The 18,603-nt window shown below is 38.6% G+C and overlaps 1 protein-coding gene and 1 non-coding gene across 2 annotated transcripts in view; one reads left to right on the plus strand and one right to left on the minus strand.

Annotated features, from left to right (window-relative positions):
- LOC126482136 (uncharacterized) overlaps positions 1-18,603 on the minus strand; it is a 103,250-nt gene that overhangs the window by 59,878 nt on the left and 24,769 nt on the right. The gene's annotated exons all lie outside the window — the stretch shown is intronic.
- On the plus strand, positions 18,090-18,164 carry Trnat-ugu (transfer RNA threonine (anticodon UGU)). The gene has a single exon. It is a non-coding gene; the product is annotated as a tRNA-Thr (tRNA).

An 18,603-nucleotide genomic window follows, 5' to 3' on the forward strand; every position in this document is an offset into this window, starting at 1 on the left:
CATTGTGAAATGATACTGTTTGTCAAGTGTGTTCACTTAATTTACAAATCTAGTAAAAAGTAAAAAAGATTTTTGAAATGGTAGTGACAGTGGTATCTGCCTCCTTTCACAGGTAAAGGTGAGTTACTGTGTGTTGTCAATTCCACGATCGCACGGCTATGGAGCTTGCGTGAGTTTTGATTAGTGTCAAACACTGCAGGATATAAAAACGAATTACTAGAGATCAATAAAGGCCTAGTATCTGACCCTCATGTGATTTTAATCATCCATGTTCAGAAAGCTCCAAATGCAAACAAATTCCTCCTCTGCAATGGGTTAATTACACTCGACAGTCATCTCCTATGGTTTTACAATAGGCCACACTTTACTTTATAAAAGCCAAGCAATTGTTTGAAGCGTGCGCACAAATTAAGCTGTATGGCACATTTTGACATTTTGTAGGATTGTGTAGAGTAATGTATACGATAGCTTGAATCGCTTGCTGTAGTAGTTGATCTGTTTAAAATTAACTTCTGGTAATGGACAGGATATTTAGCGGAAAAAACTTTGTGATGCTGGATTGGTAGAAAAGGTAGGTCCTGCAAAACAGATTCCAATGCAGGTGAGTAGAAAAACGCTGTATCGGGTTTGTAAAAAGGCATTTGTGTTCCAAACAGCGGCGTATGTGCCCTGTGGAGTACATGGCTCTAGTGGCATACATTATGTGCATCTTCTGAAAGTAATTACAGCAAAAGTAGGTAACATGAATAAAATTAACTACAGTTCCATCATTACCATCAACAAAAAAATATAATATCAGGGTGTATACATGGACAAGGAAAAAAAATTCCCGGATTTTTCCCAGATTTCTCGGTTGAAAATACACTTTCTCCCAGGTGAAAATATATTTTTCCCCATGTTATGTGAGAGTATACTTTTCCTCGGCACTGTAAAACTTATCAGCCTTCTGAATGTTTATGGTTTTATATGCCGAAGTAGAATTTCTCAGCACTTTAGAAAACGAAACTCAGGGAAGGGAGGGGGGGGGGGGCGGGGGGGGGGAGGAACACGTTTTGGAAAGATCTTTGATGTGATGTGCAGCAGCAACATGTACGCTGCATATTTTCGTGTTACGAAGATATAAATTCGAATTCCACCAAACACCGCATGTTACTTTCCAAGGCATCAAAATCGAGATTGTGACGCACTTTTGTAGGACAGTCATAGCTCATGTCATGTGATCTCGCTAGCTGATGACAGCATAGGACACGTGATGTAGTCAGCCAATAGCATGATCACTCTTAAGTAGCGCAAACACACAAATAAGAAAAGTTGATGGTTTAAATTAATATACATAGTATTGCTACAAGAAAAACAGAGGTTTCACATACAATCATAGTCTCGATGATTAATAAGCTGCAAGAGAAGCTAAGCTCCCACATATAATGTTTATATTTTTTGCGCGCGTTACACTTTCACACAAATGTGCCAGTAAAATTTTTACTAACGATGTAAATGAGTGCTCTTTTGGGCTTGAAATTCTTCAAGATGGTCGCCCTCAGAGGGGGGGGGGGGGGGGGGGGGGGAGGAACACGTTTTGGAAAGATCTTTGATGTGATGTGCAGCAGCAACATGTACGCTGCATATTTTCGTGTTACGAAGATATAAATTCGAATTCCACCAAACACCGCATGTTACTTTCCAAGGCATCAAAATCGAGATTGTGACGCACTTTTGTAGGACAGTCATAGCTCATGTCATGTGATCTCGCTAGCTGATGACAGCATAGGACACGTGATGTAGTCAGCCAATAGCATGATCACTCTTAAGTAGCGCAAACACACAAATAAGAAAAGTTGATGGTTTAAATTAATATACATAGTATTGCTACAAGAAAAACAGAGGTTTCACATACAATCATAGTCTCGATGATTAATAAGCTGCAAGAGAAGCTAAGCTCCCACATATAATGTTTATATTTTTTGCGCGCGTTACACTTTCACACAAATGTGCCAGTAAAATTTTTACTAACGATGTAAATGAGTGCTCTTTTGGGCTTGAAATTCTTCAAGATGGTCGCCCTCAGAGGTTTTTAATTGAGAGTCAAACGCTCTGTGATTTAAGAAATTCATCGTACATTCTCACATATAGTTCATCTTGTGCAAAAGGAAATTTACTTTGAAAGTAATGCTTTTCAAACCACCATCCGCAATGTTTTCCCGTGACCTGTTAGAAACTGATTTTTTCAGCAGTTGCCAGATAGTGCCAGATAACAGGTGCCACCACTCTTGCGCAGCCACAATGACACAGGAAGCCCGTATGTTCGTGCGTGTAAAACATTAAAAGATCTTGCACTATGTCACAAAAGAAACAAGACATCAGAGGACACGTCAAGTTTATCGGAATTTCATTAACTACACTAAAATGCATAATTGGGCTTAAAGTGCACTTTAGTACGTCCAGATTTGGATGTAAATTTTCTTGAGTACCAGTACTGTATCATCTCATGTTTGGTTCTTTATTATGGCATAATGCCATGCGAGCTAGAAGATGGAAAATGTGCACTTGAAATTCAGCGAACAGTTGAAACTAGCCAACAGTGTGAATTTAAACACTTCGTTTCAAATAATTGATTGCCTCAGCACAAAATATTAATAAAAGCCAAATATCTTTAGCAAAGCGACAAAAATAACTTCATTGTTCTGCAAGGTGATTAATGCTTGACTGTCAGAAAGGTGGAAATAAAACCTGAAAATAATAACATATTTTAGCCTTCCGTAATTATGCGAACGTATTTTAATTCATTTGATAGCTCCCAGCCACAGAAATCCGTTTTGTTTTCATTTGATGTGAGAGGAATAAATGAAGAGGAAACTGCAAGATCACTAAATGTAAACACAGGACACGTGAAGACTACCCACCTCCCCACCACAACTCAGACTGCTCTGTGCATCAACCCCGGATCTACGATATTTTCGAACCAGGGCAATACTAGATAGTGGCACCCAGCCACACATCTGTAGCCAGAAGCGGGAGAAGGTACTACCTATACGCGACTCAACTGCGCATGCACAAGAGCCCGCCCGCGACTGCTCACTCGAATCTAATGTCGACAGCTGTCACATCTTGTTCATCAGAGGAAACTTGTGGTTATGAATCATTGCATAGTCATTCTAAAGCCTTTGACACACTTTGCTGTTGGCAGATGCTTGTATGAGCACTATGTTTTGTTGTTGTATATGGCGGATTTCCTTTGCAGCTTAAGTTCTATTTTCGTTTTTTCTTCCTCTTGTTAATGTTTTGCTGCTGCAGTATTATCCTGCAGACACGGGATACAGTAATATCCTTTGTTGGACTATTTGTTCTTACCACTCAAAATCACAAAAATTTAGCGGAAAACTATAACAATGAAACATTCTCAGAATTGTAAAAAAATTCCTGGGTTTTTCCCAGTTTTCTCCCAGATGAAACAATTCCCAGGTTTTTCCCGGTTGTCCTAGGTCGTATACACCCTGAGTATACACCCTGAACACTGCTATATTATTAAAAGAGAAAGTAAAATACAATAATTCAGTTGAATATTAGGTAGTAATATTGACTGGATGATTCAGGATCATGTATGCAATGCAGAAGCTTGTTCAAAAGAAGGATGCGAGGACATAAACCTGGAAATGAAGTTAAAGCTGTATGGAGAATATAATGCCTTGATACATGATGAGAAGTACATTTACTTGATAACTGCATGGAAATAGGTATGCCAGCCAGATGAAAGGAAGGTAAGACAGACGATACTTCAGGGGAACAAGTTACTTCCAAATACAAAGTCCAGTCAAAAGAAGTGTATCAAAAAAATGTTGCTTGACATATTCTGCATCACCCAGCAACAAATACAGAATCTTCAACGTATATTGGAAGATGGAATGACCACTCTTAAAGATGGTCAAGGAAAACATTTCAATAGGCCACATGCCATATCAAATGATGACAGCGCTCTGATTCGAGAACACATTTCAATTTCCCAAGGCAGATGAGCCATTACAGCAGGAATAAATGCTCAAAAGAAAGTCTGTACCCCGGTCTCAACCTATGTCGAATGTATCGATTGTTTATGATCTCAGCTTTAGATGAAATAGAAATGCAGAACATTGAACTAGAGAGGTAGTCGCACCATGCAAAAACAGACCAAGCACACGAACTTGAAAGTCAGTAGCATCATGCAAAAGTAGACCAAGCATACAAAGTTCTAAAAAAATGACATGTTATATGTGCTGATCTACAACAGGTTTTACTTTGTCCTCCATTGACACATTCCACAGTATTCTGCCGAAGACAGCTGTCGTTTTACAATTTCACACTTAATGACATTGGCACTGAAAACAACACAGTAAAGTTGTGGGATGAACCCACTGAAAGGAGAGGTTCAGCCAAAATAGTTTCAAGTCTGCTTAAATTTGTGATGCTTGAAAACGGTATGGAACACAAACTGATTGGACAGTCTGACCGCTGTGTTGGACATAACGATAAATGAAGAGTTTTTGAGATTTATTTCTGTCTGGTCAACCGTAAGTACTTTACAGATGTGACAGGATCTTTATAATGACTGAGAAAAAAAGGAAGTGTCAAAAGCTATGGTTCCTTTAGAATGGAAGCATGTCATTGCTTAGCCCTTTGTCGATCTTTGAAAACTGGCCATTCAGGAATGGTGATGAAAGGTAGCTGTGAACATGAAGCAAAAAAATTTCAGTTGTCTTCTAGTATTCAGTTGCTCTACAATGAGGCACTGAAACTTCATAAGGTTAAGAAAAGCAATCTATTGGACATGACAAAATATACAGAGCCAAAATACAGGCATTTTTACTAAAACTGGCAGTGTGACAACTGAGTTTAATGTACCTCATTTGTGTCTCAACTTGACAGCAAATTCATGTTCTGTTACCTTTTTAAGACCAAAGTAATAAGTTTACAATAGATATCAATTTGTATCTTGTTATAATTTTCTTACTTACAACTTTTGGGTTCTACACACCCTTATCATTACAGCAGAGTACAGAGTGATATGGAATAATGCTGTATATCCGTATCTATACAGTGTGTTTCCATTTTAATACTTATTTTCAAAAAAATTATATTTAGCACAATTTTGAAAAGCACAACCAAGTATTTTCAACAGACAATACATATCTGTTATTACATTATTATTTTTCAATAATTCTCTGGAATTAAAAGTTTTTCTTGATTTCTTAAAAATTTCAAAATATGCCATACAGCATTATTCGCGCACATGCTTCATTTGTTGTCACAAGACACAACAGGAAGCAACCAGCATTGCTATATTCAATAATGTCTAACTGTGCTTGCATCGAAGGTATTTTGTCCTTTTTGAGTTCCAAAATTCTTCCAATATTTTCCTACAATTAGCAGAATGTTACATTGCAACAATAAATGAATCTAAGATGAGACTTTGCTGTGGTTGGACTATCATAACATCTTGAGACATTGTACTTCATTGCTTGCTTTCTAGCTGGAGATGAAAAAAAGCAAATGTCAAAAAATAGAATTACATTCACAGATGTTTCAAAGTTGACAAACGCTCAACATGTTCCTTTTTGAAATTTTCACTTTCATAACAGGAGCATATTTGCCTTTTTGTGCTCCAAAAGTAGTATTTTTCTGAAGGTAAATTTTCTAATCAACATTCTGTAAACTCAATATATACTGACTGGTTCTATGGCTAAGTAACTTTGTCTCAAATGGTCCCATGGAACCTGGTAAAAAATGAATAGTAGAATGATATGAACACTGTCTGCAGTGCCTTTCTGGAGTAACATATGGACACATTTTGTTACTCACTTTTATATTTTTCTTCTTCTACCTAAAAAGGACTTGACTTAGGCCTACTAGCTCCTGTTCCATTATCCTTTTGTTCCACCTTAGATAGCTTGCTCCCTTACCTCAGTATCATTCTTTATTTCTTCACCCCTTCTCACTGCTAGTCGTTACTACTATTCATTAATGTTGTAACACTACCGCCCTACTCGGACGTAGGTTAGCTATATAAAGCCTGTACTGCAATAAGTTCACGGGCTTCACCTTATAAATAAGGATTTTAGTACATTAGTTGACCGCGCGTACCTAATAGAAGCAAGATCGGACTTATATTCAGTCAATAACTACAGTGATGCGTCAAGCAAATGTAAAGTATAATTACTCTTCCGCATGGACAAGACGTACACACAGTATATGCTACCTGTAATTAACAATTCGGTCGCCAGCCTACTTAGGCAATGAGTGAGTTTTTCCTTGTACAAGTGGGTGCATGTACAAGCATAGTAACTCGTAGTAATGAAGCGTTATATGGCAAAGTTTGAAACCGGAAAAATCCACTGAACTAAAGTTTTCTCTTTTTTTTGTACTAATTTGGACGAGCTACATTTACACAACACCACACAGTAATGATTACTACGAACTGCATTTTGTATGTTGAGCAGACTGAAATCGGGCATAGATTTCCCTAGCGTCGACAATCTTAAAAGTACACACACAATATCACTATGAATAATGGAAAAACTCTAATACATTTAGGATTAATATAGAATTTAGCTTTACTGGTCAAATTTGATTAGTACACATCAAGGTTTGAACGAATGAACAAGAGCAAAAAGGGGGGGCCCTGAAACTGTTATAGTCGTTATACTGAAACTATCTAGTACTGAAGGCAAATTAACACACAAAATTATCAATCTCTGGATAACTACTCTTTTGTCTTACTTCTGAATAATTTAACTGTCATTATTTCTGTCTCAAATTAATTAAATAACATCGCTAACTCAATCCAACAAAAACTCTTTTGTTCTTTACCAATATTTGCAACAGCACACAGAACTATAGATTCCTTTATGGCATAAATTAATCTGCTGATAATTTTCGTTAACACAAACATTAAACTTTCAGTTTAGGATACTCGGATTGCACAATACGAGGTAAGGATCCTGTCTAGGTCAGTGATCAGGATAAGTCATGGCTAAAGCAGCTCTGGTGAAAGTCACGTTATTATTGAACCATTAGAAACAGTTTCGACACTGGTCCACACAGATACACTTCTAAAGATGAAATAAATGTTTGACCTGTGCAAGTCGGTGCGGCGGTTGGCGGGCAGCGAGATAGCGGGCAGCACGGCACACATGCAAGCACGGCTAAGGCTCACACAACATCGGCACTTTCCATCTTCTTAGCGTCGTAATCTTTCCAATTTTGTGCCTCAGAATATAGCCATGCCAAGTAGTCGTCGGAATCGGTTCATCCGAGGCTCAATGGAATCCACTTTTCCTGGGTAGCCTCCTCGGTACAGTACGTGTACTTCTGACTGTTGCTCGCCTCCGACTGTTTTACTGTGCCCGTTGTGTCGAACCGCGCCAGTGTGCGTTTTCCCGCCTCGCCTGCCTCCACCTTTTCCCGCTCCCCTACAGGTAGGGTATTCACCACAGGTTTTCTACTACACATATCCTAATGCATTACCTACGTATGGACCAAGTGTATAAATTACAATTTTCACATCTTACAATAGTTTTAACATTAAATACACTTTCCTTTGATTACCACATTATTTGAAATCTAACATAAATAATATTCGTTTCAAAAGTTACTCACAGTTTCTTTAACATGACACGAAAAGAATCGAAAAAGAAATTCAACACATTGCTATTATTAATTTATCCAAATTCATAAAGAAAAAAATTCGTATAAGTATAATTCTCGTTACACATGCCCCTGTTTCCAGAAAATTTTCTTAAGTCCAAATTTTATGGGAACACTAAATCTTACAATTATACAGTGGTTCTGAATTTTTACTTAACTGTCCAAAAAGATTTACACTACATATTTCCTTTTGCTCACTGTATATAGGTTTACACTTTTTTAATACTTCAAGAATATTGACTTGTCATTTACTCAAGTGCCTTTCGCACAGTCCAACTTCCCATTACAATCTCACTAAAATAGCAATTTACTTATTTTTTCTAAATTTCTCAAAGAAATAATTTAAAATTCTGGAATACAAACATTTAACTACAAAAATAATTTCATATTTAGTGTACACTATAAGAAAATTTATCGCTGCATGCTTTGAATAGCAGTCCATTTTCTTACTTACTAAACAAAACACACACATATATTCAGAAAATTAACTACATATATTTGCTGCCTATTATGTGGATTTGGGCAGTCCTTTTTTTACTTCATATTGTCATATCTCCTGGATCACATTTACAATTTTCCATCGATTATTTATCTGCCCTCATTAGTATTTGTTAGTCCTTCATATTATGGTTCTTACACTGCCCATTTTCATTTTTGACAGTCCCATCTTTTATCTGGCTGAGAGCATTTATCCTTTCTTTTCAGTCCTTTTCTCCATACATTTTTACAGTTACAGTACAATTGGTAATCTGAAACTCACATAACTACATTAGCACACTTTCAAGGGTATACAGACATTTACCAAGATTAGATACATTTAGAATCACTCGGGTTCAGCATAAGATACAGCACATTTACTCGTTCCTAGGTACATACAGTTTCAGGTCCACAATATTTCTTACGCCTAAAGGTCTTTTGGATTTTGGGTAGATCAGGTAGTAAGCATTGTCTTGTGGAATATTCTGTATTAGATATGGTCCATTATAAATATATTTAAATTTTGAAATTTCATGGTTTAGTTCACTAGACTTTTCGTGGGTTTTTAAAAGAACATAATCTCCAATTTTAAATTTTGAAACCTTTAAATTTTTATTGTGTCTTTTAGATCTAGATTCAGCTTTTTGCTTTGCCCTTTTTATCACCAATTCTTTCTTTTGATCTAATCCCAAACTTGTACAAGGTGGAAACTCTAGTTTTTCTTCAATTAAACTTTTACTACTTTTGCCTAACAAAATTTCTTCCGGTGGAAATCCTGTAGTTTCATGATGCAGTGTGTTCATGACATTCTCAAAATCCGATATAAACCTGCCCCAGGCTCTATGATTGTGACTGCAGTATGTTCTACACAATCTCCCGATTTCTCGCATGTACCTTTCAACCGGGTAGCTAGCAGGATGATAAGCTGAGATATATATAACCTCCACACCATTTCTCTCCATTCCTTCTTTCCAAATTTTGGATATGAACTGGGGTCCATTGTCAGATAGTACTGCTTTGGGTTTCCCGATGGTCCTAAAGTATTCGACCATCCTATTAAATACAGCTTTTGCTGTTGCTTTTTTCAAGGGGTATAATTTCACAAATTTTGAAAATACTTCCAATATCACCAAAATATATGCACAATTTCCCAAAGTCTTTGGGAGGGGACCATATAAATCTACCGATAATAAGTCTAGGGTGTCTTCAGGCAACGTACTTTGCATTGGTCCCCTACTAGTTTTGTTCGGCACTTTGGTCTTTTGACAGACATCACACGACTTAATCCGTTCCTTTACCTTCTTACTTATACAACCAGTAATCACTATTACATTATTCAATTTATCCAAACATTTCTTCGGCCCACTATGCCCCAATGCTAAATGAAAATAGTCTATGACATCAGTGTCAAACTGGTTTGGCCAACATACTCTCCATTCCTCAGTGGCTAAATCTTTCCTCCTATATAAAATGCCTTTATAAATTTTGTAATATTTCTTAATTTGAGGATACTGTACACTGTCAAAATTTACCTTCACTGATTTCCAGGTTGAATCCTCATTCTGATGGTATCTCATATTTTTACATATCTGCTCCATTTTCCTCTTTCCTGAAACCTCTTTCATATATCTTATCTGAAAAGTACCCTCTTCACCATTTTCATTTGGCACTTCACTCATACCATTAGGCAATCGAGATAAAGCATCTGCCACATAATTCTCAGTACCTTTAACATAGTAAATATCGTAATCAAATTGTTGCAGGTACAAAGCCCAACGAGTTAGCCTACCATTAAGTAAACGGCAATCTTTAAGAAAAGTTAAAGCTTTGTGGTCAGTATGTATAATGAGCTTATGGCCCCACAGATAATTTCTAAATTTCTTTAGCCCCCATATAATGGCTAAAGCTTCCTTTTCCGAAATAGTGTAGTTCCTCTCGTATTTTGTTAGAGTTCTACTTGCAAATGCGATAGTCCTGTGTTCGATTTCTTTGTCATTACAGATTTCTTGGAAAACTTCTATACCAATTCCATAAGCACTGCTGTCAGTACTCATATGGAAAGGTTCTGATAGTATGGGGTGATGCAAAATATTGTCATTCAAAAGTTCGTTCTTCAATTTTTCAAAATCTCTCATGCACCCTTCAGTCCACACAAAAGCACTATTTTTCTTAAGTAAATTATTCAGATGAGGACTATTAAAAACTTGCCCCTTGACGAACTTTCTATAGAACCCACATAAACCTAAAAAGGCTTTCAACTGTTTTCTATTTCTAGGAGCCGGACATCCTGATACTGCACTTAACTTTTCCGGATCCTTGCCAATGCCGTTTGTGGTAATAATGTGCCCCAGAAACTTTATTTCTGATTTCACAAATTCACATTTCTTCCACTTAAGTGTCATGCCCCCTGCTTGTAGAGCAACAAAAACTTTCCGCAACAACTCGCAATGCTCTTGCCATGCTTCTGTAGCAATCAGTAAATCATCTACATAAATGGTTAGCCGGGAACTCAGTTCTCTCCCTAACACAAAGTCCAGTGCCCTAATAAATACTGCCACAGAAGTGCTAAGCCCAAACGGCACTACTTTATACTGATAGCATTTCCCGGCGAATAGAAAAGCGGTATATTTACGGGATTCTTTACTTAATGGGATTTGCCAGTATCCGGCTGTCATATCCAGACTGGTTAAATACTTCACGTTATAAAATTTTTGGAGCATTTCGTCCAGATTTTCAGGTCTGTCTATTTCCTTCTTTACAATTTTGTTCAAAGTTCTAGCGTCGATAACTACTCTCACTCCCCCATCCCTTTTGTTCACTATGATAAGGGGGCTGTTATACTCGCTGCTACTTCATTCGATTACCCCCCACTCTATCATTTTATCTATTTCCACTTGAACAGCCTGCCTCTTTGATATGGGTATCGGAAACGGTCTTACGAAGAAAGGTTTATGCTCTATGGTCTCAATCTGGTATTCAAAATTCTTAACTAGGCCAGGTTTGTCCGAAAATACGGGGTGGTTATTATCTAAAATTTCAAGTAATTCTGCTTTCTGTTCGGGAGATATTCCCTCTAAATTTTCCACCATTACTTTAAATTCCTGCCCCTGCTTGTCACTCTCACTTAATATTCTCTGGACATGGTACACCTCGTACTTGCTTGTCAACCCATCATTCCCTTGGTCGATCTCCAACAACAAAGAATCGATTTCTGAATCAAACACTTTCCCATGTTCCTCCAAAATTAATTCCAAATTCCTAAATGTACTATTTATTTTGATCACTCCCTGGCTACAGTCAATAATGACCTTTTCTTTATCCAACCAATCTATCCCCAAAATCATTTCAGTACTCAAGTCTGGCACAACCAAAAAATCGTGTTCAAAATTTTGTCCTTTTATACTAAATTCAACCAAAATCTGGTTCTTTACCGGCTTGCTAGCCTTACCAGTTGCACCAACAATTTTTACACCTGTCACTGACATAATTACTAGCCCAGGCTTATCACAAATGTGTTCGAAAAATGACTGAGAAATTGCACTTATCTGAGACCCAGTATCAAGAAGTACTTGCAATTCCACGTTATAAATTTCAATTGGTATTATAGTTTGTTTAACCGTCGAATGTTTTTCATTACCGTGGTCTTCCTTGAGCAAATCCGGGTCGACAATAACATCGTCCCAAGATATGCTTTCAACATTCATTTCACATATATCTGGCGGTTTCTTGGGTTCCGGAAGTTCAAAGTTATTAATTACCTGAACTCTTTGCGAAATAAACCCTGAGTCGTCTGGTGGTTCTTTCTTTCTTTGTTCTGTTTCAACGTCTGGATTTTGTTTTGATACGTCGTCATCGTTAGGTACAATATCGTACTTAACTGCATCCCCTTTATTTCCACTAATTTTCTCATACCCTCTTTCAGTAAAAGTATATTCACTTTCTTTTACACCTGAAAATTCATCTTCACTAGAGTCATCACTACACTCTTCCTCAACCTCAGATTCACTTAAGCACACTACTTTTGCACAATAGGTAGCGGTAGTACATTCATTTTGTCTATATTTATGTATCTTTCATCATCCGAACTATCGTCGGAACCCGACCATTCTGGATCGCTTTCAGGTTCTAACATAAAAGCTTTTCTGAGACAGGCACTAAGTCCTTCCTCTGTATTGTCGTCAGGCTTGGATTTCAATTCAATCTCCTCTTTTGGCAAAACGGCCCCATCCTCTGCTTTATTCACACCCACTGTGACTTCATATTCGGTGTAATTCTCGTTGACTTTAATTACTTTCAGGTAATCATCTGCCCCTTCTACACGGTGCCTCTCGGTAGCGGCTTGTACTATTGGCGGACTGTTAGCAGAAGTTATTTCTTCGTCAATGCTGAGGATTTCATCCTCCAAATCCTTCCTATCATTAACCTTCATCCTATTGGCGGCACGCGTACTTTGCGCGGCGCTATTTATTCTCCCCTCTTCAATTTTGGGCCACGTCACTTTATGGACGTCCCTACTATCTCTCTTTCCACCAACTAATCTCTCTGCCTCATACTCCCTTTTAAAATCCTCCCACTCACATTGCTTTATGCCCTTGTACAGATCATCGATCTGCACACGCCAATCAGTTACTTCTGCTAATTCATCCTCGCCTTTTATCTCATTGCAAACACTGCTAACCGCACCTCTCTGTGTACTCACAGTCTCATTTATTGTTTCCTTTGCCACGGAATTATTACTCGTAAAATTTTCATTAGCTCTGACTGCTACGTTCGCACCTACTGCTGCCGTATTGCTAGCGGCTTCTTTCCGAACAGATGTTCGGCTAGGCTGGGCCGTTGCCCTCTGATGCTCCACTCGCCTGTTAACATGTAGCGCTCTGTGCGGCAGCGATGATTCATTCTGGCTCGCACCTGACGCTTGTTTCGCCACAACACGTCGCGGCGTTCCATGCTCGTCCCTAGCCTGTCTCATTACATTACGGTCGGTCCGGTATCTTTTCTTGAATCGGGGACGGTATGTATTGTCCGCTTCCGTTTGGCCCGCAACGTTCGCGGAAATTAGTTTCCCGCGTCGTTATTGTTTTGCGCGGTATACCCTCTACCGCGACCTGGATTATTTCCTCTGCCTCTTCCTCTGCCTCTTCCTCTTTGTATTACATTGACGCGAAATCCATCGCCGTCGTTTCGTTCGTCATTGTGTCGGTTATTACGGTTACCAAAATTTTGATAATTGGCACGACTTTCGCGCCAATGGTCTTCATCTTCGACCCTTTCTAGAAATGCTTGGAAGCTACGATGATTGCTTCCTACGTACCTCTTGGAATCCTCCGGAAGCTTTTTATATAGCTCCCAGATAATTTCTGAATCTGATCTTCGACCTTTTAAATGCGTCAGTTTCCGGTACCAATGCTCGCAGAAATCTTTCAAAGAATTCCTGCCCCTGTTATCATGCTGTTTGGCCATGATAAACTCCCGCCATAAATGGTCCTGCTTTTGTTCAGACCAATATTCTTCCGTAAATTTCTGCCTAAATCCCTCAAACGTCATTCGTTCGGTATTTATATTTATTCCCCAGCGCTTAGCATCACCCGCTAAGGCGCTAATTACAACGTTTATCTTTTCCTGATCAGACAAGTGCTCAGGAAACACTCTCTCGCAATTTTTAATAAAATCTAACGGATGCCACCCGTTATGTTTCTTGGCTGGATCGAAGCGTTCCTCGCCTTCTAATAGCTTCGTAATTGGTGTGCCATTACAGACAACACCAGGCCTATCTTTAATTTTGCTCTCCAGATCGAAAATTTTGCCCTGAATTTTCGTAGTATTTTGTTCACAGTTTTGAATACATCCGGTTACTTTTTTACTTAAATCCCTTTCAGTGTCTAAAACTACCTTTTTCAATTGTGATATCCCGTGTTGACATTCGTTTACGATCTCAGTTTTGAGACCGAAAACTTTTTCGTCTACCTTAGTTTCAACCAGAGGTTCTACTTTCTCTTGGATGTTGAGAATTTCAACATCGAATCTACTATTAATGTTTCCAATTTCCTCCTGCATAGTATCCATATTTTTGTTAATGGTATCAATTTCAAGTTTCAGAGTATTTACCACAGAACTTAAATTACCCACTTTTTGTTCTACCTGTTCTATTTGTTTACTAATTTTAATTCCCTGTCCTTCGACCTGTGCTTTAATCTGATCACTCTGTGTTTTGAGCTGCTCTGCAACGTGTGTTTTGAGCTGCTCGTTCTGTGTTTTGAGTTGCTCGTCAACGTGTGTTTTGAGTTGATTAACCTGATTGCCGACTTGTTTTTGAAGCTGATCATTCTGTCCCGCAATTTGTTTGGTTAATTGTTCAAATAAATCGTTCATACTTAAAATTTTTATACTGTTTTGTTCTACAGGATCGATGTGTTCCGATTCTACTTCAGAAGTTTCTTTCGGTTCTTTCATTATCTGTGGTGAATCAAATATGTCAGTGGATTCGTTCACATACCCACTATCATCTACAAAGTCACCTTCTGCTTCCTGTTTTGTCCCTTGCTGTGTCCGAGGCGATCTCAACCTTTCAATCTGTTCATTGACGTGTTCGTGGTATTGTATGTACGCCAACTGTCTTTCGCTAACGCCATCTGTTATCTGGCCGCGTAAACTCCGGCTACTGCCAGCCGCATTCTCCATTTCGCTCGGCGCACCTACCCCGTCTACGTTTCTGTCCATACTAAATGCCAACTATACCACACTATTATACTTGGCTCACACTGCAGTTTCTTTTACTGAACTTTATTGCTATTCGTGCCACTGAACATCCACTGTTCGATCTTTACATTAATTTGTAACCGACAACAGATGGACGTCCTGTCACCGGGAAGCCACTTGTAACACTACCGCCCTACTCGGACGTAGGTTAGCTATATAAAGCCTGTACTGCAATAAGTTCACGGGCTTCACCTTATAAATAAGGATTTTAGTACATTAGTTGACCGCGCGTACCTAATAGAAGCAAGATCGGACTTATATTCAGTCAATAACTACAGTGATGCGTCAAGCAAATGTAAAGTATAATTACTCTTCCGCATGGACAAGAAGTACACACAGTAGATGCTACCTGTAATTAACAATTCGGTCGCCAGCCTACTTAGGCAATGAGTGAGTTTTTCCTTGTACAAGTGGGTGCATGTACAAGCATAGTAACTCGTAGTAATGAAGCGTTATATGGCAAAGTTTGAAACCGGAAAAATCCACTGAACTAAAGTTTTCTCTTTTTTTTGTACTAATTTGGACGAGCTACATTTACACAACACCACACAGTAATGATTACTACGAACTGCATTTTGTATGTTGAGCAGACTGAAATCGGGCATAGATTTCCCTAGCGTCGACAATCTTAAAAGTACACACACAATATCACTATGAATAATGGAAAAACTCTAATACATTTAGGATTAATATAGAATTTAGCTTTACTGGTCAAATTTGATTAGTACACATCAAGGTTTGAACGAATGAACAAGAGCAAAAAGGGGGGGCCCTGAAACTGTTATAGTCGTTATACTGAAACTATCTAGTACTGAAGGCAAATTAACACACAAAATTATCAATCTCTGGATAACTACTCTTTTGTCTTACTTCTGAATAATTTAACTGTCATTATTTCTGTCTCAAATTAATTAAATAACATCGCTAACTCAATCCAACAAAAACTCTTTTGTTCTTTACCAATATTTGCAACAGCACACAGAACTATAGATTCCTTTATGGCATAAATTAATCTGCTGATAATTTTCGTTAACACAAACATTAAACTTTCAGTTTAGGATACTCGGATTGCACAATACGAGGTAAGGATCCTGTCTAGGTCAGTGATCAGGATAAGTCATGGCTAAAGCAGCTCTGGTGAAAGTCACGTTATTATTGAACCATTAGAAACAGTTTCGACACTGGTCCACACAGATACACTTCTAAAGATGAAATAAATGTTTGACCTGTGCAAGTCGGTGCGGCGGTTGGCGGGCAGCGAGATAGCGGGCAGCACGGCACACATGCAAGCACGGCTAAGGCTCACACAACATCGGCACTTTCCATCTTCTTAGCGTCGTAATCTTTCCAATTTTGTGCCTCAGAATATAGCCATGCCAAGTAGTCGTCGGAATCGGTTCATCCGAGGCTCAATGGAATCCACTTTTCCTGGGTAGCCTCCTCGGTACAGTACGTGTACTTCCGACTGTTGCTCGCCTCCGACTGTTTTACTGTGCCCGTTGTGTCGAACCGCGCCAGTGTGCGTTTTCCCGCCTCGCCTGCCTCCACCTTTTCCCGCTCCCCTACAGGTAGGGTATTCACCACAGGTTTTCTACTACACATATCCTAATGCATTACCTACGTATGGACCAAGTGTATAAATTACAATTTTCACATCTTACAATAGTTTTAACATTAAATACACTTTCCTTTGATTACCACATTATTTGAAATCTAACATAAATAATATTCGTTTCAAAAGTTACTCCCAGTTTCTTTAACATGACACGAAAAGAATCGAAAAAGAAATTCAACACATTGCTATTATTAATTTATCTAAATTCATAAAGAAAAAAATTCTTATACGTATAATTCTCGTTACAATGTGTAAAATGGTGTATCTTAACTTTTCTTGTTTCTGTGGCATTTTTGCATCTACCCATGTTTGTTCCCATGTCTCACTAACTTGTCTTTTGCTGAGTACATTAACTCTCTTTTGCCATTTGTTCGGATCTCATCCACTACTCTATCGTTGTAAATTGGTCTCACCCTTCCACTCCCACCTGCCCATTCTCACTCACTCATTCAGGCCGTCTGTCTCTCTCTCTCTCTCTCTCTTAACTGCCACTGTTCCCTGCTTCACAGTCACAGTCTCCTTCATTCTATCCTACTGCTATTGTTTCGTCTGTCTGTGTCTCCCACTTGCTCTCTCTTACTGTTGCTATCACATTCATTCCTTCCCATTTCTGATGTCTCTTCTCACTGTCACTACCTCTCTCTCCCTCACTGCCATTGTCATAGACTCTGTCTCTCATTATTACTGGCTACCAATCACTTCCACTTTCTCCTTCTCTTTACTCCTGTCCTACTATCACTGTCTGCTTCACTCTTTTCCTAACACTATTCTGTCATTGTCAACTATACTTCACTGGGACTCTATCCTTCTCTTTCTATAACACTGCCATTGTCTCCTTCCATCTTTCTATAACACAACCACTGTCTGCTACTTGCAGTATTTATTACCTTTCCATCTTTCCCACTGCCACTGTCTCCTTCTGTCTCAAGATAGAAAGGCACAAATATGTTTGTATGCCAAAATTTTTGGGAACATTTTTTTGTTGCTGAGGAAGGTAGAAAGAGACAGCTGATACCCCACTTTTCACTCACAGTCTTTTAAACAGTAGCATATTCAACTTTTTGTGCTCCAAGAGGAGCATTTTTCCATGATGTCACTCATACGAAAAGAACTTTATGAGTCAGTAAAATTTTGATGCTTTATTTATGTGCAACTGAAATAATTCAAAACTAATTTTTGATGTCAGGCCAGATTTAACGTACACAAAAATTTTGCTAGTGCTTCAGTACTATAACATGGAGTTCTCAGAACCCTTCAATGATAACAGAGGCACTTTACGGCATATTTCTCAGCACTCTATCACTTTATAAACCACATTTTGGCCTCACACTGGACTTTACATGTGTATTTTAAGCGCACAAGCAAGATAACTTCAAATGTCTGTACCTCAGAAACGGGCAATGATATCAAGGCAATTGTCAAGGTGGAGTGTTGGGTAGGGACACTACGACTGTAGTGTGTGGACGTATAAGGTGAGAATGTGGGTCTCACTGGGGGGGGGGGGGGGGGGGGGGGGGGGGGGGGGCATGCGTGAGATAGTCCCTGCAGTCATGCTATCCTCTGTGCCCTCGGTGGCTCAGATGGATAGAGCATCTGCCGTGTAAGCAGGAGATCCCGGGTTCGAGTCCCGGTCGGGGCACACATTTTCACCTGTCCCTGTTGATATATATCAATGTTCGTTAGCAGCTGAATTGTCAAGGTTGCTCAAGATCATGATCTTGGGAATTTATTGTAAAAATTACAACTGTCTGCTGTGTGTAGCCACCTTGGAATCTGCAACTTTGCTTTGGTACCCCAAAACCATGTTCTTGGGGTATTTTTTGATAATGGATAAAGATTTTAGAAAATGGGAAGATGGAAGTTCTAGATATATATGTCTAGAAAATACAAAATTAAAATTTGAGCATTTTACGTGCATATTTTACATGCACATATATGGTAACTTTGCACCTCTGTATCTCAGAAACAGATAAAGATATCAAGAAAATTTTCGAGGTTGTTCAAGATCAGTATCTTAGAAATATATTGTAAAAAATTTAGCGTTTTTCTGTGCATAGCCTTCTTGGAACCTTTGGCTT

Source organism: Schistocerca serialis, chromosome 5 (genome assembly GCF_023864345.2).
Source record: "Schistocerca serialis cubense isolate TAMUIC-IGC-003099 chromosome 5, iqSchSeri2.2, whole genome shotgun sequence".
Lineage (NCBI taxonomy): Eukaryota > Metazoa > Arthropoda > Insecta > Orthoptera > Acrididae > Schistocerca > Schistocerca serialis.